We start from the raw sequence: 23,843 nt of genomic DNA, 5'->3' as shown, positions 1-23,843 counted from the left end.
ACAGGAAGGTTTTTGGGGGTGAGGACAGTGTTCAGACAGAGAGGTGGCATGTAGGAAGTCCTGGATGGGGGAACCAGCTTGGTGGATTGGAGGAGTGAAAGAAGTGATTATGACTCACGTGTGGACAATAAGGGGCACACTAGCTGAGTGGTGACAGAACTCAGACACCCTCAGGGCTTGGAAGCCATTCCATGGAGTTTCTAGAAGGAAGCCATTGAAGGGCCTGAGGCAGGAGGGCCCCCTGTCTGAGGTGGAGGTTAAAATCTCATTTAGGCTGCTTCATGGAGTAGACTGGACAGGGAGTAGGAAATAGGCAGGAGTGGAAACAGTTCTCCAGATAAGGGTGGGGATGGCTCAGACTGAGGGTGGCAGAGGAGATGGGGAGAAGGAGATTGATTTGAGAGGTTTGAGGTCAAGCTGACTGGGCTTGATGATGGATTAGGATGGGGGGGGCAGGGGACTCTGTCAGTGTGGTGGTGACGGGTTGAGCTGGAGCTGCCTGTCGGATATGCAAATGCAGATGTCCCCGGATCACTTGGATATGACACTCTGACATGTAGGAGATGGTTTAGAGGCTGGGAGATCAATTTCAGAATCACTCGTGCTGTGGGGAAAAGGGAAACCACCGCAATAGGTGAGATCTTCAAGGAAGATTGTATAGGGACATAATTTGGGAAATATCTGTTTAGAAAATACATTTTTATTGGGGACTTTAAATTTTGTTGTTCATTTTGAGACATTAAAAATGCAATTGCAAGCAAAGAAAATATAACATAATCTCATATTTTCATCATCATGAATATATTTGATCCTACCCGCTACACTGAGGGGAAAAAAAAGGAATAAAATATTACAACCCCAAAGCCCAAACTCTCAACAAGCACACCCATGAGTTTGGTGGCAGGAGGTGTTTTTAAGATACCGATACATCTTTTCCACCTGTTTTTCCTTCCCTAACCCAGGCAGGTCGCAGATGCACTGTGCTTATGAGGTGGGTTCTAGATGTTTATGAGGTCAAGGCTGTCTGAAGACAATGGGCAAGGTAAGGATAAGGAGGATTTCCCGGTGGTTGAACAGAGATACCTGAGCAAGTACTGTGGTTCTGGAGGGGAACAGCAGCCTCCTTTCCACTGCCCCAGCCGGTGCTCCAGACAAGAGTGGCCTGGTAGCCCTGCCGAAGCCTCCCCTGGGCAAGTATGGTGGGGACTGAGGGGGCCGAAATTGCTCAGCCAGTGGAGTTCGCAGTGGGAATCCAGAAAAAACCAATATCCTATGACCAGACTGTTCTCCTCTGTACTAGTCCTCTGTACTAGTCCTGTGTCCTGGCTGAGGACCATGGCATAACTCCTCAGGGCAAGGCAAGGAAGCCTTGAGAATAACTGAGGCTGAACTTCCCACCAACCCAGCCGGAGGAGAGCTCAGAGTTGAAATCCAGTTAACTAACCGGAAATCAAGAAATGCAGTATTTCTTGAACTCTTCCATCTCTGGACAGAAATTCATACCCAATGTAAGTCTACTAAATGAGAGGAGAACATGAGGGAGACGGAGTAGGAGGAGGACGAGGACCAGCAGCTTCCGGGGAAGTGGCAGCTCTAAGGGAGAGAGTGATGAGCGGAGAGGTGGGAGGGCCCTGGATGGGGCCGCGATTGACTTGTGGTGACAGGAAGCTTTGACGGGAAGTTTTTGAGAGCACAGAGGGCAGAAAGTGAGGGGCTAAGAAGACAATGGGAAGGGAAACTTGAGTAGACTTTGGTGGAGAAGCTTGTTAGTGGCCAGAAGAGAAGACTTTTTTGTTTGGTTTGGTTTTGCTTCGGGCTGGGAGCCTCTTGAGGTTGGGGGGGGGGGGTGTGTGGCATTTCAGTCCTGAGGGAGACAGAGAAGGAGGAGAGTCTGGATAAGAAGAGGGGACCGCTGGTGGAGGGAGGCGCCTGAGCTTATGGCAGCCAGGATATCCTGCAGAAGGGAGGGCTCCCTCTGTGAGGAGATGGTGTTCACCCCCTGGGCCTGCAGGAAGGAGAACTGCATAGTTCCCTGTGGAGTGACCCTTGAAGTATGGAGAGGTTACTGAGGAAGCATATGGTGGATGGCCTTGATTCTCGTAAAAAACATACATAGAGATCAATGTCTGCCCATTAGAGACTTGAGAATAATAGAAATATTTAAGTTCTGCACAGAGAAGAACCCAATATGAAATCATTAAGGCTGGATATAAATACAATCATAAAAGGTTACTGTTTTGATTGCATACTCTATGGCAGGTGCTGTCCTATGCCTCCTACATGATAATTCAATTCATTAGTACAATTCTCATACATTCTTACTATCCTTACCCCCACTTTTTGATGAGGAAACTGAAGCTTAGAGAGGTTAACTAATATAACCTCATCAAATAACATCACCTTGCAGGCATCGACTAAGGAAATAACAGAGCTAGGGTTTTAACCAGGACACCAAACTCAGCCTTAATCATTTGAAACACAGCACTACAAAGCCCTGAGTTGAATTGAAAGAACCATGTCATAGAATGCTCTCCAAGAGCTTGGAGTCAGGAAAATGGCTGGACGCTATGGCGGGAACTGGTTTAAGAAGTCTCTAAAACCAGCTGGATGAAGATGTGAGTGTGGTGGTCTCTGCGGGCTTAAGGAAGAGCTGTTCCAGTGGAATGATGGTGTCTAAAGGCAGCTGGGAGTAGGTTGAAGAAGACGGAGAAGTGTAAGGAGTAAGCAAGAAGCCACCTTTCCCTGGGGTTTGGTATCAAGGGTAAAGAGGGATGAGGCAGTAGCTGAAGGGGTATGTAAGGTTGAGAGAAGGCAGTGTCGGAGTGGAAAAGACTATGGGTATTTAAAGATTATTTATTTATTTGACAGAGAGGCAGCTGGAAAGAGAGAGGGAGCACAAGCACGGGGAGTAAGAGAGGGAGAAACAGGCTTTCTACCGAGCAGGGAGCCCGACCAGTTCCCTGGGATCATGACCTGAGCAGAAGGCAGATGCTTAACAGAGCCCCCCAGGCACCCCAAGACCATGGGTATTTAAAGTGGGTGTTTTTCCTTGGGAGAAATCCATTTGAGAGAGAACTTGAGAAAGGAGGGCTTATGGATAAGTTACCTCTCCTGATAAGCCATGGGGACAAACTAGCCTTTGTTGGTGGGAGGGAGAAAAGGCCAGGGAACAGGAGGGAAGGGGTGGGCTTGTGTGCTTGGTGGTGGGCGAGGGTTCTGGGGAACAGACTCAATGTTCCCTGTGAAATAGGATGTAGGGTTGTGAGCCAAAAGTGAGGCAAGAAGTGAGGGCGTCAGAGGTTTGAGGAGGGCATCCCTCCCTCAGAGCTGATGAGAGGAAAGTAGCGTGCTTGCCGGGCGGTGTTGGGAGTCCATCTGAGAATAGTTACCAGGAATACATGGTGAAATTGATCTGCCTAGTGGTACTTTCTTTCTTTCTTTCAAATATTTTATTTATTTATTTGACAGACAGAGATCATAAGCAGGCAGAGAGGCAGGCAGAGAGAGAGGAAGAGAAGCAGGCTCCCTGCTAGGCAGAAAGCCCGATGTGGGACTCGATTCCAGGACCCTGGGGTCATGACCTGAGCCGAAAGCAGAGGACTTAGCCCACTGAGCCACCAAGGCGCCCCATGCCTAGTGGTACTTTCTTAAAAAACTCAGCAGCTTGCACTCTGTCTCAGGAGTCCTGGAGAGCTGGTGCTTTCACAGCTGGCTTTTTGCCAGATGGTTGGGCTATAAAGCCAGAGAGACAGAAGAAGAGAGCGTCTTGACCAAAGTGTTATGAGTGATGGGCCATGAGCTCGAAGTTTGGTAAAAAGGGGAATGAGAGAAGCTAGCAAATGGATGGGCACAGAGTAAAGGGAGTTAATTATCTGAAGGTTCCAGTGAGATTCTAAAACCACTGGAGAGAAGCTGATCAAGCTAACTGGAGAGGAAATTGAGACCTGTGTAGAAAAGGAATCATGATGACAAGATTTAAGCGGTTTGGGGAGTAAGTGACCAATGTGGAATAAGGAAGAAGGTCACTGGGGAGGAGGAGGTCAAGAGACTGAGAGGTCAGAGTACTGGAACGGCATCCATAAGGACCCTGGAGTCACGTGACTCCTGGGCCAGAGTCATCTATGAATGAGGATGGCAGGGAGATGGTGGCCCTGAGCCAGGGAAGAAGGTGGTATAGCCAATAGCCCTGGAAAGGATACGCTTATGCCTGCAATGCCACAATTTGAGATTCCGTTTTTTTTTTTTTTTTTTTTTTTTTTTTTTTTTTTAAGAAAGAGAGAGAGAGCACACGTGAGGGGTGGGGAATGGGGGAGGGCACAGGGAGAGGGAGAGAGAGAATCTTAAGCAGGCTCTATCCCTAAGCATCGCAGAGCCCCACACAGGACTCCATCTCACATCCCTGAGATCGTGACCTGAGCCAAAATCAAGATTCCAACGCTGAACAGACGGAGCCACTCAGGCACCCCTGAGATTCTGTTTCTGACTTAAGATGTCACCCCCTAGAAGCTGCAAAGATTCCGAGGAGGGGTAATACACCGAGCCTTGTGAATCATTTACTCTCTGGTATAAATGAGTTTCTCAGTAGTTCGCAGAGAACGCTTTTTGGCCAGGAGAACTAAAAAGGCATATGGAGTGAGAGGAAATGGCTAAGCCTAGAAAATGTCATCACAGTCAATCCCAGGAAGCAACACAGGGCACTTGGCTCAGTGCAGCACAGAAGTTGTAGTCAGGCAGGTGGAGCTCCGCTGGCTCCCCACAGCCCTGTGAGCAAGCAGGGGGCACCGTGGGACTTAATTCAGGCTTCCAGCTCCTTGGAGTTGTGTGAAACTTAGTTGGACAACTAAGACAAACCACAATTTGCCCCAGTAAAGGTCATTTCTAGGCTGCTGTCTGCCAACCCCGCTGCCACGGGTGCAGAGCAGTGGATTTTCTAATTGGAGAGGGAGGACTGTACAGACTTAGCTAGTAAATTATAGGCCCCCCCACCATTACGGGAAGCAGATCATATCTGTATATTTTGAGAAACAGATCATATTGTACTTGGAGGCCCATGTATTATCCATCAGTCCATCTATCCCAAACCAAACATAGATCAATTTCTATATGCAAGGCTTTTGGTGAAAAGTATGCAGAGATATGAGTAAGACCTGATTCCATTCTTCAAAGAGATCATCAGCTGGGCAAGAGACAGAAAGGTTAGATAAATAAAGAAATAAAATGCTGTTTGGTAAATTCCGTAACACTGATAAAATAGCTAGAGAACATAGTAGAAGAAGTAACTATCTTTGCATACAATTTTTATTTTCTAAATCAGAATACAGGCAAACTAAACTAAAACATTGGTCAGAAATGTCCTAAAAGAGTCAATGCCTGTTTGGGTAGGGAACAAGACATAGGTGTCTTCTCAAAATTGCTAAAAATAAAGAAGGTTTCAGAAGGTCCTAGTACCAGGACAACTGCCCTGTTGTTGGTATGAATGGGATGTGTTTTGCTGAGGTTTTGAGTTGAAGAATATTCTAAACAAATAGCAGAAGCATTTTGTGAGTGTGCATACCTATACAATGAGGAGAATCCAAGTGGTTTTCCTCCTGCTTAGGCAGGTGTCAGAGCATCCTTGAGGCTGATAGGGAAGGGATCCCAGAAATAGCTCTGTACTCCATCCTTGGGACATAGAGCCCAAGATCTCAGCAACACCTAAACACCTAGAAGCTTTCTCCTTTGTGTGACTTTCTCTTTCATGTTTCTAAGAGCATGTTTTCAGCTTGAGGTCACAGCACAAGGATATGTGGCCACACCTGTAATAACTAAAAAATGATTCACATGCCCACCTCTCAACAATAGTTTCAGAGTTATTTCTATTATGATACGATGCTCACTCATACTTGAATCCTTTTCCAGGGACATAGAAGGGGATGGATTTACAGCTCTGAAGGCAATTCTGCATGACCCATGACCCATCACCTGTCTTATTTCTAACACATCTTTCCTCCCGTGAGGACCATTACTGTCGACACGCGTCAAGGGTGACACAGGGAAAGTTCCACTGGGGGACTGGAGGGGTTCCATGGTGTCTCTTCTGCAGGTATAAATAGTGGATATTGCAGTGAAGTCCTATGATCTAGTCATTCATGATTCTTCTATAAAAAGACAAGTTTAAAAAAATGATATGCACTAATTAACTTTACTCTGTAGGAGGTGAATAAGTTCAAGGTTTCAATGGGGTCTAGAAAGAAATAGAACAGTGAGGCACGGCTTGGAGGCTTCTGAGTGGGAGCTGTCATTAATTGCTGCTTGACCTGAGGTTTCCTCTTACCCTCCAGAAATCCTTTAAACACTCTTTTCAGCTCCTGCCTGTCCAAGAACTTCTGGCCTCCAGATCCTTTTGGCTTAGCTTTTGCTTGGGGTCCCTGCTTCCTTATATCTCTTCAAGTCCATTTAAGAGACAATTGACTTTTTCTTGCCTTTCCTTTTGTGGTCAGAGCACAAAGAAAATGAAAAGCCGCTGTGGTTCACAGTCTGGTTCCCTTCCAATCAGGTTGCGGTTACCTGATGACTGAGTCACTGACACAGGAAGTCTCTGCTCACTGCCCTCTGCCCAACTCCCTCCACTACCCTGCCCTGCCTTTTCTGGTGAATAGCCCCTGCTCAGACCCGCTGAAGACTGTCTGAGCCCTGGAGCCTTCAGGGAATGGGATCAGACTGCCTTCCTTCTTCTGACAGCCCTTTTCTTAAAGAAGCCAAACTCTTTTGGCCTTTCCAAAATTTAAAAAATAGCTTAAATATGCCAGAGCATGTGTTCAGTGAGCTTCATAGTACTTTTCATATATCCAAGTTACTAATTTTCGGGGACCTGCCAACATTTCCATTTTAAGCTTGTAAGATTAGGAAGAATAATTTGAAAATATGTCAAAACTTTACATTTCTCGTATAGGCCCTGCGTGCGGATCGACTCGGGGTGGGCTTTGTGGTTTTTGGCAATTTCCTTTTTTCCCCATGGGGTGCCACCCTTTGTCCATTCACTGGAGCATCAGGGGTGGTGTCTAGCACAAGCTCAGAGCAGTGTGCATTATTTTAGTGAAGTAGTAGCTGCAGAGAGAATGGAAGATGGGAAAACTATGAAACCATGGACTAAAATCCGATGTTACTTGCAGTTACATTGCATTCGAGAAACCTCGATAGCTGATACTGAGCATTGTAAGAGGAGTCAGGCAGTGACTCTGTGGTGCAGTCCACAGAAGAAGACATGAGCCCCTGGCTCAGTTTCCCCTTGTCCCCCCATTCATCATGCTTTCCCCGTAACACACATATTCACACCCTTTTGCACCCTTAAGGCACACCCTCATCTCTACCCACCTCCTGACACACACATACATACACCCTGTCACAACCACAGCACACTCTTACATCTACAAATACAACCACACACGGGTGCACACTCAGACACTCAAACACACATATTAACACGCACACATACACACCTTCTCAGAAGTGTGCTCCAGAGGGCAGGGTGTTGACCTTGAGCAGCAAAGCAGCGGAGACGACCCTAAATAGAAATGAGAAGATTTGGTTGGCTGTATGACCTTGGGCAGACCTTTCCCCTGACCAGGGCTTCAGGGTCCCTACCTGAAAATTAGGGGCTTGAACCGTGGAACGCTGAAGTTGGCTCCCAATCTCCATGCCAGCAGGAAGAGCGTCTCTTTTTCACAAGATGCATTCCCACCACTCCTGCACTGAGGGCTTCTCGGAAACCAAAGAAGAAGCTGAAATGATTAATGAAGGAAGAGAGATGAATCCATTTCAGTCTTTCCAGTTAATGATTTTGTAACCTGCTGAGCTGGTCTGGCATCTTCAGACCTGCTATTTCAGGTGTTTTTTGTTGGTCTTTTCCAGGCTTCCAAATGACTCCCCTTGACGTGGCACCCATCTGTACTTTCACTCCCTGGCCGGCTGGGGTGGCACTGGAGGCCATTTGAGCTGGCAAGGCTGCCACTCTGGCTGCAAACACCAGCAAAGCGAGTCACTCTGGGGCACTGACCTTAAAGAGAGAGACATTGGTGACTGCTTCTTAGCGGTGTCTCTAATGGCCCAAGATGCACACAGTCGCTCCCCCTTTTCCATCACTTTGCCACAGGCAGTGCACATTCACACCTATTAATTACATCATTTGGTTCTTACAAGAGCTCTAAAAAGAAGAGAGTTCAAATATTCTTATTGCAATTTTTGATAAAAGGTTAAGTGACTTGCCTTATGGTCACAGCTAATGAGGAGCAGAGGTGTGGCTGCACGTGGTTTTTCCTGATTGACAGACCCCGGGCCTTTCCTGGGGCTTTTTATCTATCACCTCTTGAGAATATGGATGTCTGAGACTCACCCCGGGAGTGAAGGGGCTCACGGTGTCAGGATGGGGGATGGGAAGCTAGCTGGTTAGCTGGAGCCCCTGGGGGGGGTCTGCCATACCCCAGATTCAGACATATGTCATCCAGATGGTGGGCCAGGATTGGTGGGAAAAGGAAGCTGGGAGGTGTGGCAGGGACCATGCATTTATAATGCTGATGCCTGACTTGGAATTCTGAGGGACACTAGACTCCCTCTGGTTGCTCTCAGTTTCAGTCCTTTGATCATGAGGAAAAGGAAGCCTGGGCTAGCCCCTCACCCACCCCCAACACACAGAGGTACCCAAGTATTAGCTCAGGAAGATAGTATTTGGGAAAGCACTTGTTATACACTTGAAAGTTTGTATTAGTTAGCGTTTGTTGTGGTAACAAAGATCCCCAGTTTATCAGGGGTCTAGAAACATCAACCACGTATTTCTTAGTGACTTTACATGAGAGTGCCAGTTGGTGTAGTTTTGGCTGGAGTCTGCTGTGCTGGATTGAGCTGGGCTCCACATTCAGGCTGAAGAGGTTAGCTACTCTCAGGCTGGTTCTCAGGATAGGGGGTAGGATCAAATTGGGCAGGGCCAAATATCCCCCAAGAATAGTTAAACTCTTGCTCAGACAAGACCTATATCACATCCACACTCTCATTTCATTAGCCAAACAAGCCTCTTGCCCAAACCTAAAATCAGCGTGGTAGGGAATTATATACTGTGCCTATAGGGAACCATGGCTTGGGTAGAGAGGGAGTAAGTAATCATCAACACATAATACAGCCTAGCATAGGGTGTAACTATATTGCTCACACTTACAGAATCATGAGCTTCGACTCCAATGGTTGAGTTAAGCTCTCCTTTGTCTGACTGGGCAATTATCTTCCAGCCTGAGTGGCTTCAATGCATGAAGCAGACCCCAGCAGATGCCCATCAGAGATGCATGAGCCTTCCCCACAATGCCATAGACAAGAAGTTCACTTCTCCAGCTGCCTTGCCTCCTTTTCCATGATGATAACAGCAACCAGCATATCAGGAACACATCAGTCTCTTTATTTTACTTTCTCCATGGAAGCAGCCCCAGTGCTAGTATACTGGGTAGTGGAGCAGCACGAGAGATAAACAGTCCTGGAATTCTAATCCTGGCTCTGCTACCTATTAGCTACGTGACCCCCATATCAGTTATTTAACTTTACTGAGCCTTACTTCATCAGTGGTAAAAGTGGGATGATAATATCTTCTTTGGGGGACTCTTGGGAAGATTAGAGCCAAAATGTTCACATTGCCTACAATAGTCTGTGCACAGTCCTTGAATAGCATCTACTTTCAGAATTACCTATATTCTAAATTTGATCACTTTTTATCAACCTCACTGTAACATCCTTTGCTAGTTAGATGAATACTAACTGCTGCAATAAATAAGCCTCTTAATTTCAGAGGTTTCACATAATCAAAGCTATTTCCTCCACATATTAGAGTTTAACAAAGGTTTTTATGACTGGCAAGAGGCTTTCCTCCCTGGAAGCTTCAGGATCCCAGGACACTTCCATGCCACTGCCCCTCTATCCCCTAAGTCTTCAGGTACCACTCCTGGAACAGATGGGCAAAGCGAAGGAGGAGACAACATACTGCTTCCTAACCACCTGGGCCCAGAAATGAAGCACATCATTTCTATGTCTATTTCATTGGCAAGAAGAAAGAAAAAGAAGAAAATGGCCACTATCAATGCAAAACAGACTGAGAAATGTAGCCTCCTTGTGAACCAAGGAAGAATAACTTCCAGGTGGTCTGTGGCATACCCCATCTCTCCCTCAGATCACTGAAAATGGTCCCCTGAGCCCATTCTCACCAGGAGAGGCTCTCTCCACACTAGAGCCAAGAAGCGTCTTGTAAAGTGTGAATTACTTAGTGTGCGTTCCTATTCAACACCCTTCACATCTTCCTTTGCTCCTAGGATGAAATCTGGAGTCCAGTCATGGTCAGCAAGAAATTGCAGGAAATGGCCCCTGCCTATCTCCCTGGTCTCATCTGTTATTCTGCCTTTTACTCACCCCACTGCAGCCCTAGAGACCATCTTTCTGTTTTGGAACATGCTGGACTTATTAATAACTTTAATCCTTTGTACTTGCTGTCCCCATGGCCTGTGACAATCTTCCTACCTTTGATTTCATTTAGTTCTCTGCTAAAATACTGGCTCCCTGGAGAGACCTTGTTTGACCACTCGATGATGATCAAGGGTCAAAAATGTTTGACACTCATCTTTTTAAAAATGTTTATTGGGACGTATTAGAAATAAAAAAAAAACAATAGAAATGATAAGATGAACACGTGAACCACCATCCACCTTTATCAAGACTTAACGTATATGAGTTTGTTAAAATGAAGATCATTTGAAGTCTGCTTTAACTGGGATCCAGTAACAATGTGGTAAGTGCCAAGTAACCTCACATTCCAAAGCAAGGTGATAAAGTTAGCTGATCACCCACTGGAAGCTTTTTTTTTTTTTTTTTCTTAATTTAAAAAAAAAATTTTACCCACTTGCAGCTTTAAAAAAGGAGAAGTCTGGAGAGGTTGGAAGAGGAAATTTCTATGGCAAGAGTGGTTGGAGTAGTGTGGCATGTCCCCTTGTCTGTCTGTGGGAGAAAGAGGAGAATGTTTTCATCTCCCCTTCACCTAAGAGATGGAGCCATTAGAAGAACCACTAAGAGCTTCTGTCCTGTGTCTCCTAGAGTGGGGAGACATTCTGGGATGGAGAAGCCTGAAGAGAAAACCTGGCTCAGAGCTGAGGACTGTATAGTGGGGAGAGGTCTTCTCTAGTGTAAGCTGCTAGACAGCAGGGTAAGAGTGACATTTTCCCTATCAGGGGATGATCTGAGGAAGGAAGCAAGTGTGCGCCCTGCTCAAGGTCCTCTCTCTCTTCCCATGTACACGTGGCCACAGAGAGAGAAGGCAACTGTCTTTCAAGACGGGAAGCAAGTTCTCATCAGGAACCAAATCGGCTGACACCTTGGACTTTGCAGCCTCCAGACTGTGAGAAATAAATGTCTGTTTTTTAAGCCCCTGCTCCCCTACCCCGGTCTGTAGCATTTTGTTATAATAACCCAGATGTTATAAAACCAATTAAAACAATAAGTGGTAGTAAGGACTGGGGAGCTACCATCACAAATACCTAGAAATGCAGCTTGGGAATTGGGTTGATGGGCAGAAGCTAGGAGAGTTTTGAGGTGCATGCCAGTGAGAGCTCGGAAAGAAAAGAGGAAAGCTGTAGAGAAAGCCTCTATCTTCTAAAAGACTACATAAAGAATTATGTACAGAATGTTGGTAGAAATATGGGCAACGAAGGCCATCCTGATGAGGGCTCAGACAGAGATGAGTAATATGTTACTAGACAATAGAGCAAAGGCCATCCTTGTTGTAGAGTGGTAAAGAACTCAGGTGGATTCTGTTTGTGTTCTTGTGTTTGTGGCAGATAGAACTTGTGACCAGTAAAATTGGATATTTAGCTAAGGAGGTTTTTTTGTTTTTGTTTTTGTTTTTGTTTTTCATTTTGTTTTAGGTAGGCTCTATGCCCCACATAGAGCTCAATGCAGGGCTTGAACTCATGGCTCCAAGATCAAGACCTGAGCTGAAATCAAGAGTCAGACACTTAGCTGACTAAGCCACCCAGGCTTAGCTGAGGAGATTTCTAAACAAAGTATTAATGGAGAGGTTTGGTTTCTCCTGATTGCCTATAGTGAAGTACAAGAAGATAGAAATAAATTGAAGAAGGAATGTTTGATGAAATAAAACCACAAGGAAGCTTGATAACTAAATCTTGGTTAAAGAATTTAAGAAACAAGATTTAAAAATAAAGGAACCAGACCTTAAATATTTAGAAAATTCTCAGTCTATCCATACGGGGGGGGGGGAAAAAAAGTGAGAAAGCATGTTTGGAAGAGAACACCAAGCATGTGGCTAACCGATAACGAGATTAGTGTGAGTGTGAACCAAGGACCTAATCAGTCATCTCAACAGAAGCCAGGAGTAGAGACAGGATTTTACCTGCAGAAATACTGCAAGCTGGAACTAAAAGAAATGGAAAATGAAATGAAATGAAATGAAATGAAGGCAGATTGTAAACATGTGTGTTTTTCCAGGAAAAGGAAGAAAGACACCAAAGGTCATTGGGAGATCATCATAGCTGCCATTCCCACCACAGGCTCAGGGGATGGGGCTAGTTCTATGTTTCAAAGGGTGGGGCCACCTCTCTGGCTTGGAGGGCTAGTAACTCAGGGGCAAAGTCATCACAGAGAGCTGTGTGAACAGTAGCCCATGAAGCTGAAGGGATAGGGCCATCTTAATAAGCTGTAGGGGGGCTTCTGTCACCCCAGGGCCTAAAGGGCAGAGCATTAAACCTAAGAGAATTATTCTCAAGCCTTAAGATCTCATGGAATATGCTTTGATAACTCTAGGATTTGCTTGGACCTGTCACCCTTTTCTCCTTCCTATTTCTCCCGTTTAGCTTATCCTATACCTGTTCCATCATTGCATTTTGGAAACACATAACTTGTTTAGTTTTATAGATTCACAGACAGAGAAGAATTTACCTCAGGATGGATTTTACTTCAAGTGTAACCCATATATGACTTAGATGACATTTAATAAGATCTCAGATTTTGGAGTTCATGCTAGAATGAGTTATGACTTTGGGGCTGTTGAGATAGAATGTATGTACTTTGTGTGGAGGAAGGACATGAATTTTGGGGGATCAGGGGCAGAATGTGGTGTTCTGAATGTTTGTGTACTGCCCAGATTCATATGTTGAAGCCCTCACTCAAATGTGATTGTTTTAGGAGATGAGGCCTTTGGGAGATCATTAGGTTTGCCTGAGGTCATGAGGATGGAATTCTCATGATGGGATTAGTTCTCTTATGAAAAGAAACCAAAGAGTTCTCTCTGTCTCTCTCTCTACCATACAAAGACACAAGAATAGGACAGCTGTCTGGCATCCAGACTGTGGAGATTCACAGCCTCCAGAACTGTGTTGTTTAAGCTGGCCAGCCTATGGTATTTTGTTATGGCAGCCTGAACAAATTAAGACAGGACCAATTGGTCAGAATCAGGAAGCACATGTTATAGCTTTGCTATAAATAACCTTTATCAGGTTGAAGAATTGCCCTTCATTTTGAATTTTGTTGTGAGTCTTCATTATAAATAGGAAAATCAGGAAACAAACTGTTATTTATATTCATGTAGAAAACTACTCAGAAATAAAAAAGAATAAGCTACTTATAACTACAAAAACATGAATGAAGCCCAAAAACATTGAGGAAAACATGACAGACTCGAAAGAGTACCTACCACACAATCTCATTTTTATGTAGCTTAAGAATAGGCAAAGCTAAGCTATGGTGATGAAAACTGAATAGTGAATCCCTGTGAATGGGGGAAAGGGGGAGTTGATCAGAAAGAGGCATGAAGAAACTCTAAGAAGTCACAGAAATGTTCTCTACTTTGTTTCTTCTTCTGAAACCACAATTATACACATGTTAGGGTAGAGAAAGCCAAAGGAGGACTCCTTCGGGCTAAACTGTTTTGGTGCCTTTTCACCCAGTTCCACCTGTGCCTTTAAGGAGCCTATATACCTCAGGTCTCCATCCCAGTGATGAAGGGTCTCATTTCTAAGTCAACAAAGAGTTACTTTTCAGAATTCATTACAGGGGTAAAGACTCAAAATGTGGCCATCCATTTGTCTCTCTACCCCATGGAGAAACTGCAGTATAATGAAAAGTCTTTATGCCACAAAAGTATCCTGACCCTGATAGGGTCAGATGCATTGGCAAACTTTTCAGATGCCTAACCAAGCAAAGGGAGTCATTAGGCAGGGGAGGTTACAGGTTCTGTCCACTTGGACAACCACCTTGCTTTCCTCTTTCAAAATCTAATCTCATCTAGGTCAATAAAAGTGTGTTTGTACATAATTTCATAGTTTGAAAAGTAGTTTTCCTTATTGTTTAAATAAGCTAGTATTGACAGCGTAAGCATAAAATATCTTTAATTTTACAGATGAGGAAGGTGAGGATCAGAGTGCATCTTGAGTGCTGAGCACCTTAAAAACTTTATCTCCTTGACTTATCAAAAGGCCTGTAGAATGTGAAGCTTCCCCAGCCTGCTCACTGGGGGTAAGCTGGTTCCTTCTTGAGTATAACACAAAAATCTACCACTTTTCTTCACACCACAACTCCTTGGAGTCATAGGGTTAGTAAACAATTTTGACTAAACCTAAGAGTAAGATCTTTCTTACTCAAATATTCTTTTCCTCCTTTTTTTCTTTCCACTTTCCCCACTTGTATATTTATTAAGCAAATAACAGTATAAGAATATAGAAAAGGAAGAAAGAGAGGAGGAAAGAAAAACGAAGAAGTAAATTTATGTATCAATCACCCTAAATCAACTATTTTAATTTTCCTAAGTCTCCTTTGAGTCTTTATCCAAATAGCTTCATATTTTATGTTTCTTTCATCATACCCCAGGTATCACCCTGGATTCAGCATTCTTCTCCTGATGTCACATCATGAAAATTTTCCCATATTATTGGAGACCCTTGAGGTAACCATGCTCAGGGGATGTAGATTGCTCTTGTAGTACCCCTAAGCTTTCCTGCCTCCCCAAACTCTGCCACCCCACAGACTCCCCCAGCTGCACTTCAAGAAGAGGGCCCCATGTCCCTCTGCATGCTTAGAAAGAAATGTTACGCTGAGAAGTCACTTTTTTTAAAAACTCAAACTTGACCATCTTAAACTATCATGCATGCTGTGCCAGCAGTGATTTTTAAGGACTGCTCATCAACAGGTGCATCTATGTAAATCCCTACTTAAAACTGCTATATTGAAGTCCAGGAGAAGGTGGAGGGAAACAACTCTTTAATGCCTTCATTTGCCCAGGCATTCAGAGGGATGGCAATTTCATTTAAGGGAAATTTCCAACAGGAATCAATTTTTCTAAATCAAATACAGGGGTCACTGATTGTTAAGGCAACCATGGGTACACTAATGATGCTATTTATAGTTTGCTTAATACGTATGCATAATAAGAGAAAATTATTTACAGAGATGATGAATTTAATGCTGGGAGTGAAGCAGATTTACAGCCTGGAAAATGTAATTGCTTTTTGATATCAATTAAAGGACTGTTTCCAAAATCAATAAGAATTTTAAAGAATAGCATGAGCCTGAATGAATGATAAGTAACTTGGAAGCAATTTTAAAATCTTAGCAGTGAACAATTCTCTTGAGCCCCATGAAGGACTTTATGGGCCTTTGAGGAATAAGGTAAGATTTTTTTTAAACTTCCATTGATTCAAAATGAAAGCAAAACTTGCACACACCACTGAACTGCCACTTGTATCGCTACATAAAGCCATGTTGAACATGGAGCTCCGGATGTGATGAATCAGAGCGAATGAGAGAGCTTGGGAGTGGGTGCCTCATAAGTTGGAGCCAGACAAAGAAACACCTGCCAAGCCCAGAGTGGGTAGCCCCTCAGCTCCAGATATGGGGAGTGGAGGAGGCAGAGTCTAAGAGATGCCAGAGGATGAAAGGCATACAAATCCATCCCTCCACAGACATCTGTTATGCATCTACTTGGTGAAAGCACCTTGATAGTTGCTGAAGAGACACAGATGAATAAGAAAGGGTCATGTCTTTGAGGGGTTTGTCAGACCAGAGGAAAAAGCAGATGTGCAAAGAGCAATAGGGCAATATAACGTTTGTTGCCATTTATGGAGAACTTACTATGGGACAGGCAATGCCCCAAGCCTTTGACAGGCACTGTCTTATTTGATTCTCACCTGTAAACCCCATTTTATAGATTTTTTTAAAAATGAGGCCAAAGAGTTATATAACCTGCCCAAGTTCATCTAGCTAGCTAGTGCAAGAGCTGGAAATCAAATCCAAGCATTGCACATTTGTTAAAGTTGCCAACACTGTTTCCAGTTTGAGTCATGGAGTTTGAGCCATGGACCTTTGGTCCTATGGTGACAAGGTAATGGCCACAACGCCAAAGAGAGCCCCATAAGTGTAAATGCCCAGAGCTGTGCAGCTGGCTAGGAGGAAGACTCACTTTACCTGGGGAAGGTAGGGAGTCTCAGCCAGCTAGATTTCCCAAGGTAATCACCAATTCTTCAAGGGCACATGGGCTTACAAGAAATGTAGGGAAGGATGCTTTACAAGAAATGTAGGGAAGGATGTTTTACAAGAACAGAATTGTAGCATATTCAAGAAGGCAAATGTGGGCCACAATGTAGTCCTGCTATTTGCAAAAAACTTCCTTAGGTCATCTCAAACACTAGGTGTCATCGCTGTTTTTGATGATTCCTGTGGTGTTTGCCTGTGACAAAATCAGTTGGCAAGTGATCACTGATTGTATAACCCGAAGAGTGCTTGCTTCTTTACTGAGCCCTAGCTTAGGAATCTGATGATTCTGGAGTATAAGTTCTGTCACTTCTTCACTGGGTAACAGTGGGAAATTTGCTCAATTTTGCTGAATCTCAGTTTCCCTATTTGTAAAATGAGAATGTAACATCAGTTCTAATATTTGTCATGAGGCATTATATACAATCCTGAATCCAAAGCGAATGATACAAGGCTTGGCACAGAATAAAGCTAAATAATTCTAAGTATCTGCATCTATATTAATATCTGTGTCCATATGTATATTTATCTTTTAATACTTGTCCCCAAAGAACATGAGTCCAAGTTGACATGACAAAATTAAGTACCATATTATCTACTGATACAGAGAATCACAGGACTGTACAGACTTGGAACTAAGGGACCCCCAAGAGAAATTTTCTTGGAAGATTGTTTCATGCTTCTGGATGTTGTCTGATCCTCAGCTAAGCAGGCTTTCCAACACACCACATTTTAGGGTCTAGCATCACACCCAGTTCCAGTGAAAAATTGTAAACAATAAGCAGAAGATACACACATGACCCAGTTAGGTTCTAGCACATGGAATCAGCATGTAAAAGCTTGAATTTTGAGTCCATTACCAACTACCTGCAGAAGCTTGTATAACCTAGTAAACGTTGTTGTGCCTTAGTTACTTTAATTTTGAAATGGAAGTAATAATTACAACTACCTCTTCAGATTCTGGGGAGGGGTAAAAGAGAACATTTGCATATCTTCTAGGGCAATGGTTAATCCATAGTGCATCCAAAAAATGTCCATTAATATTAATATCAAAGCACTGGTAAGTTGCAATAAACAGCTGAATTCTTCCAATCGGTCATCAAAATAATGAGTATGGCCTGATCAACATAGATAAAAATTATGTGGGCAGTGGTCTGGAATTTTCAGCCAAAGGGTTTAATCTGTATTGTTTTCCACATGGGCTTGTAGAACAGAACTTCCATTGATCCAGAACAAATTTAAGTAAGCTTTATTGGTACAGAAATTGATCTTATGGAGTGCTGGCTTGTCTCCCATTACAATGTTACCAGGAAGAAATCAACATCTTCTTGGGATGGGGGAGGTATAGAAGGATCAATCCTAAAATAGCTGAAAAGAAAACCCAAGAAGCAAATTCTTCTGGAGAGATCCTCATTTGTCTGAGAGTTGACAAACCAAAGGGTTAAGTGATTGGATTCCAGAAGCACTGTGGGCAAGTCATCTTGCTTTGTTTTGCCTCAGATATTCCATTTGTGAAATGGGGATTAATTATATTACATGACTCAGAAGTTTGTTGTAGATTAAATACATGCCCATGTAAGCTTTTGGAAGCTAATAAATGCTGAATACTCATCAGATATTATTGTGGTACACAGACCAAGTGCAGTAAGCTTAAAAGTAGCTCCATGGGGGGTAGGGGTGCAAGAGATGGGAATTCTCTTCTTCATTTCTGATTTATCTCACTATTCCAATAACATCATTTTTGTTGTTGTTGTTAGTCCCTTGCAGGAGACATTTACTGAGGGCCATCTGTGGGCCCAGCAGGGTCTATAATTCCAAAGGGGACCCACAAGGAGGAACAAGAATTAGAGGCATCATCACCTCCAAGGAGTGGGCCATCTGAAAGGAAGACACTTCCGTGCAGTGTGTACTTGTCCAGTTTAGATACTTGGTATTGAACTAGCTCAAGCGAAGAGAAAGCAGGAGTTAGATAGATATTCTGCTCTAAGTAACAATCCAGGATGGCGGGAGGGCATTCCAGGTAAGAGGACATCAAATGCAAAGTCAGAGAGGCATGGCATAGTGTGCTAAGCTGGGCAGTACTGTATAGAGACCATGCTGGCTGGTACAAGGGTCAAACTTAGGGACTGCTATAGATAATGTTGTTAGCTGGGCAGATTCAACCAGTGCCTATGGTAGGGCCATACTGCTTGTTTAAGTACTGAAATCTGCCCATGTACTGTCATCAGTCTTGAACAATGAGCCCCATCCCACAGGAGTCCCCCAAACCCAGAACTAAAGATTAATGTCCAGTTCTATTTGGGGGCCTCCAGAGTCACCTGGCTTTAACACTATGGCCAGTGATCAATTTTGATTAGTCCATGGAATATCACCCTGATTATCCGTGCACAGAGGACCTCGAGGTGTAGACTTATTCTGGATGACCTTATTCTGGAGACCACAGAGACTCACTGGTAGTCTACTGTCCTAAAAAAATTCCCTTTGTCGTGCAAGGGCATAATGGAACTCCTGCTGCAAGGACGTTTATCTCATCCAGAGTATGGCAGGCATTTGCTCTTTCCCACGGGTTTCCCCACAGGTTATCTGATGTCCACACTGAGGTCCCCACACAAACACAGGACAACAGAGCTGCTTGCCTGTCATGCCCCTGATCCCAATTTTGTCACTGTGATGGCTGAGCAGTCACCTCTTCCATACTTTAGGAAGGATATTGGTCATCGCTTTGGATCTGCCTCTGTCTTTTGCTTTCCCCAGTGCTGATAGTTGGTTTGTCCTTTAATTCTTTTACAATAATTTCTTGTGTGTGTCTCCTCAACTTCAGGACCACCCATCTCCCTGACAGGTCCCCTACAAAGCTCTTGATCAGTTAGCACACCACCTGTGGCTGAATCTCCTCTTAGCCTCTGACACTTTGATCTTGTCTTCCAAGGCAGAGAGTGAGTGTCTAGGGGCAGGAGGGAGGGGTTTGGGGGGCACTCAGGGAGGGAATACTGCTGCTGGCTAGTCCTAAGTTGACACATCTGTTGATGAGGAGGACAGTTCTGAGGAAGCACTGATGCCCTAGAGCATACCATGGGTCAAGTGGGAAAGTTTCCTTGAGGACAAATTGGAAATTGATTCCTGCTGCATTTAAATTGAAAGAGGGAGATTCTTCTTATTTTCTTGAAATAAGTCTGGGGTATTTTTATCAAGGAGGTTGATTATATTGGAATTTTTGATTGATTCAGAAACATAGTTATTTCAATTAAGAAATGTAAAAAATACATTGTATAAAACAATCATTTTCCTAAGTTGTGTTTAAACATATTATAGAATTCTTTGTCCTCTTCTCTGTAGTTGGTTATTGAGCACAATCTGGATCTCCCAGATGCTTGATTTGCTTCTTTCTCAGACTCAGAACACACAAATGGTACTTTCTCTTTTCTCTCCAGCCCTTCAGAGTCCAAGAGTTTGAAGAAGTCCAAGGTAGACTTTTCTGAAAAATCCTCTGAAGAACCACTAAAAGAATAACCAGAAACCATCTCCCAGATAAACAGATGACCCAGGAGGAAGATGAGAATGAGTCACAGATTTGTCTTTTTGTTTATCATAACTGAAGTTTTTGGACTATATCATTTTCTCCTTGTGGGCTCAGTCATCTTCCAACCCAATTCCCATACCTGAACTCTGTCTCAGCCTTTACAAACATTTTTAGCTACTCTTCCCATATTGGCTCTCATTTTTTCCTATATATTACCCGTCAAATTACCCCAGGTCATTTACAAACTCCTTGAGGTATTGGAAGCTCTATCCCACCAAGGGACCCAAAGAAATGGTCACACATCCTTCTTGACAATTTGTTCTTTGACATTTACATTGAGGGGAAACGGTCCTTGTTGAGGGGAATTCAACCCAAGGAGATTGGTTCTATATGTTCAACCACAATGGACAGTGAAAGGTAAGATTTTCTTTTCTGTTGCAATTGTATTGTGACCGTCTTTGTGTAAATGGATGACTGAGGGTACAGTTCTACACATCTATTGCCTTGGAAAGCCACCATCAGTAATCTGGACAGGGACCAAAGAGACAGAAGAGTGGTCCAGCGGACAGTCTGCCCTGGCAGAGGAAGGGAGGCAGGGTAGTAGCACATGGGAGCACTAGAACCCTGAGGTCAACCTGCCTGCACTTGAATCCTGATTCTGCCCTTGATTTTCTGAGTAAAACTGGCAATGTTTCTAGATGTTCTTTCACTTCATTATAAGCATTTATTGCTGAATAGTATTCCAGGGAATGCTAACTAACCAACTGTTGTTATCCTTTTCATGTATGGAGGATCAGCGGTGATAAGAGCTTTCATTACTAAATTGGGGATATTCTTTCTTTTAGGATTTTGGCTTGATCTCTGTAGTTAGACTTGGTTGGTTCTGTTGAACTTTTCAAAGACCAACTTTTCATTCTACTCATTTTCTTTACTCTCTCTACTTTGGGTCTACTTTTCTCTTTTTCTAGTTTTTTAAGTTGAGACTCTGAGTAATTGATTTTGCATTTTCCTTTCCAAGTACAGCTTTACCTAGAATCTATTTTGATGTGTTGCATTTCTGTAGTGTATGCTGCGGATCTCCTGCCTCTTTAAGGCCACGTCTTAAAAGCTGAAATCTAAAACGGAGGTATTGCTGCACGCCAAAGTGATTTTGGAATGGGACCATTCCCTGAACTTAAAAACAAAACAAAACAAAAAAACCCTGATTCAGAGGACTGAATTCAGTGACTATTATTTCCTTGACCCTTGAATTATCTTTTTCCTTGAAAAGATAATTGTATCTTTTTTGAGAGAAAGAATTCTGTAATTGTTTAACGCATGCTTCAGTTGTTGACTCTCTAGCCCAAGTTGGGTGAAAATCCCGTCTTGAATCGTCCGTTACCTCCCTTCTAACTAAAAAGAATGATAGGGATCAGCTCTGCCAGGGTCTCCTGAATGCACGTTTCCAGCTCAGCTGTTAATTGACTTTGTTTTTCATGGTGCCGATCTGGCTACTTCCTGGGCCACTTTGCTGTATTAAATGGGATGTACATGGACTCCAGGAGTCAGTATGTGCTAGCAGAGAATGATGCAAAGTGGAGCCAAGAGGCAGCACAATTTTCTGAGTAGAGAAGATATAAAGTAGGGGAAATCACCTGGGGCCAAAAGTCAGCATCTGGGTTTTATCACTCTGCCTAATACAGAGATGTGACAGCGAGTCCTTGCTTCCCTCTGAGTCCATCCTGCCAAGAGCATGGGCTGTGTGGCCCTCAGAGTGTAGTGTGGCTGTGGAAGCCCCTTAGAGGCTATACTGAGCCAGGGTGACTATTTTCTGGCCCGGTTCTGCTTTAACCTCCCTATGTCTTGGTCCCTATTTGTCTGGCAGGTCTTGCTTTTTCCAGGTGCACACAGGCCCCATATTCAGAAGAGCCTGCACTTGGTTTCATGTTCTGCTATTGCTGTCTTGAAATTCTTAATAACTTTTAGTAAGGGGTCCTGTGTTTTCATTTAGTGCAGGGTCCCCCAAATTCTGCAACAGATCCTGTTTACCTGGAAGGCTCCATGAGGTCAAGGTAGTGGTTTGACAAGTAAAAGGGACACACACAGCGAGGTTCCAGGGGTAAATTTCATAAGCGGTCACAGATAAACCGGGTCCAATTCAGGATGACGTGTCACGTTTCTGTGCCTCCCTAAAACTTCCAGACGCACCTCTCCCGCCCCCATACCACCTTGTAAGGAGAATTTTTGGAAGGCTGGATCATATTTTGCCGGATATTCTTTACCATACACCTGCCCCAACAACTCCCCCAGTGCTCATTCACATCCAGCAACCCAAGAATCAACAGCATCCATATGGTGCATCCTCTATAAATGAAAGCTCTTTTAATTAGTGATGGGACACCTCAAATAATTTCAGCAGATGCTTCCATTTCATGCAAACAGGCACATGTCTTTGCAATTGGGCAATATTGTTCTAATTATATCATAGCCTGCAGCCCAACTGGGTATGTCTCTTAGACAGTCTTTCCGAGGGAGAGAACGTGGGTTGGAGGAGATCTATTTTATTCACTCTCCCACCCCCGACCACACACACTATATCTCCTTGCAATATTTAATTTTTGTTAACTGTTTTTTGTTTTGTTTTGTTTTTACTATTTTGATTTGCAAGTGCTTTCAACAGTCCGGAAAGGAGGAACGGGAAGGACCTAATTATTTGGCACAAGAATGGGAGAGTAGAGAAGGCTCTAGGATTTTCCTCCTATTTATAATTTCCTTAAAAAGAACAGGTCTTTTTCTTCAAGGAGGCTGCAGAGCAGACATGTGACGCAGAGATTGCTTTCACTCTCCCCCGGTACCCTGGGATTCCATGGCAGAGATGACAGGGCTGTTTGCTATAATTAAAGCTCCCCTAGGAGAGATGGGAGAGAGTGTGGTCTCTGAACAGACTGGGTTTGTATCTGGAGGTGTCAGCATGGTTCTACGTAGCTCTTGGCAAACGGTGTGAGAAGGACCTGTGGGCTTGCTGTGTTTGGGAAAGTGTGTTGTCTGGGTCCAATTGAGGCTGGTTATGGTTGTTCACCAGATATTTCTAGCTCATTCACCACCTTTTGAGCACATAATAGCACCATGCTTCTGTCCTTCTTTGAGGGCTTCTCTATGGGGCTCCATGTACTTCTATATCTCCCTCCATATGGGGCTGAGTGATTTACTTTGGGCAATGAACTATGAGTGAGTATGAACTGTGCTCCTTCCAGGTAGAAGACTTCAAGAACCTGACTTCCTTCCCATTGCTGTGGTGATCATGGAAGCACAAGTCAAGATGAAGCTTCTATCACCATGGGTCAGAGTGTCTAATCTGAGTAGAACCTTCCCATGGGCCCAAGACAATTTTGTCATGTGATGTCACAGAGATTTTGAAGTTGCTTGCTGGTGCAGCAAAACCTGGCCTAACCTGACTCATAGGATAGTGGGTAGAGCTAGCCCAGGTTCCCTTTCTGAGGAGTTCTCCCAGGTCACTTTGAGCTGAGGAAAGGGGGGGGGTCCCCAGAGGAACAGTTTGGGGCTGGCAATACCAAAATAAGCAAGAGAGGGCCTGTTAGTAAACATCCATTTTAGGAACACTTCTCTCCCAGTCTGGTACATAGGAATAGCCAACCGTGAGGCTTTGGGGCTATTTTAGGCAAGGAAGAACAGCTGATTCTGGAGCAGGGAGACACAAATAGGATGACTCATGCCAAGTGGAGGAACAGGTTGAATGAAGCTGCGGTTGGGGCTCCTTCAGGAGAACCCAAAGTCTCCTGGCAGA

General features: G+C 43.9%; 1 long non-coding RNA gene across 1 annotated transcript; it reads left to right on the top strand.

Moving 5' to 3' along the window:
• Window positions 1-1,100: 1,100 nt before the first annotated feature.
• LOC131825835 (uncharacterized) lies at window positions 1,101-20,283 on the top strand. The gene is made up of 3 exons (XR_009351326.1): window positions 1,101-1,508; window positions 18,297-18,559; window positions 19,971-20,283. It is a non-coding gene; the product is annotated as an uncharacterized LOC131825835 (long non-coding RNA).
• Window positions 20,284-23,843: the final 3,560 nt, after the last annotated feature.

Source organism: Mustela lutreola, chromosome 2, assembly GCF_030435805.1.
Source record: "Mustela lutreola isolate mMusLut2 chromosome 2, mMusLut2.pri, whole genome shotgun sequence".
Taxonomy (NCBI): domain Eukaryota; kingdom Metazoa; phylum Chordata; class Mammalia; order Carnivora; family Mustelidae; genus Mustela; species Mustela lutreola.
The sequence above is the reverse complement of the archived record's forward strand: the minus strand, read 5'-3'. Positions and strand labels throughout refer to the sequence as shown.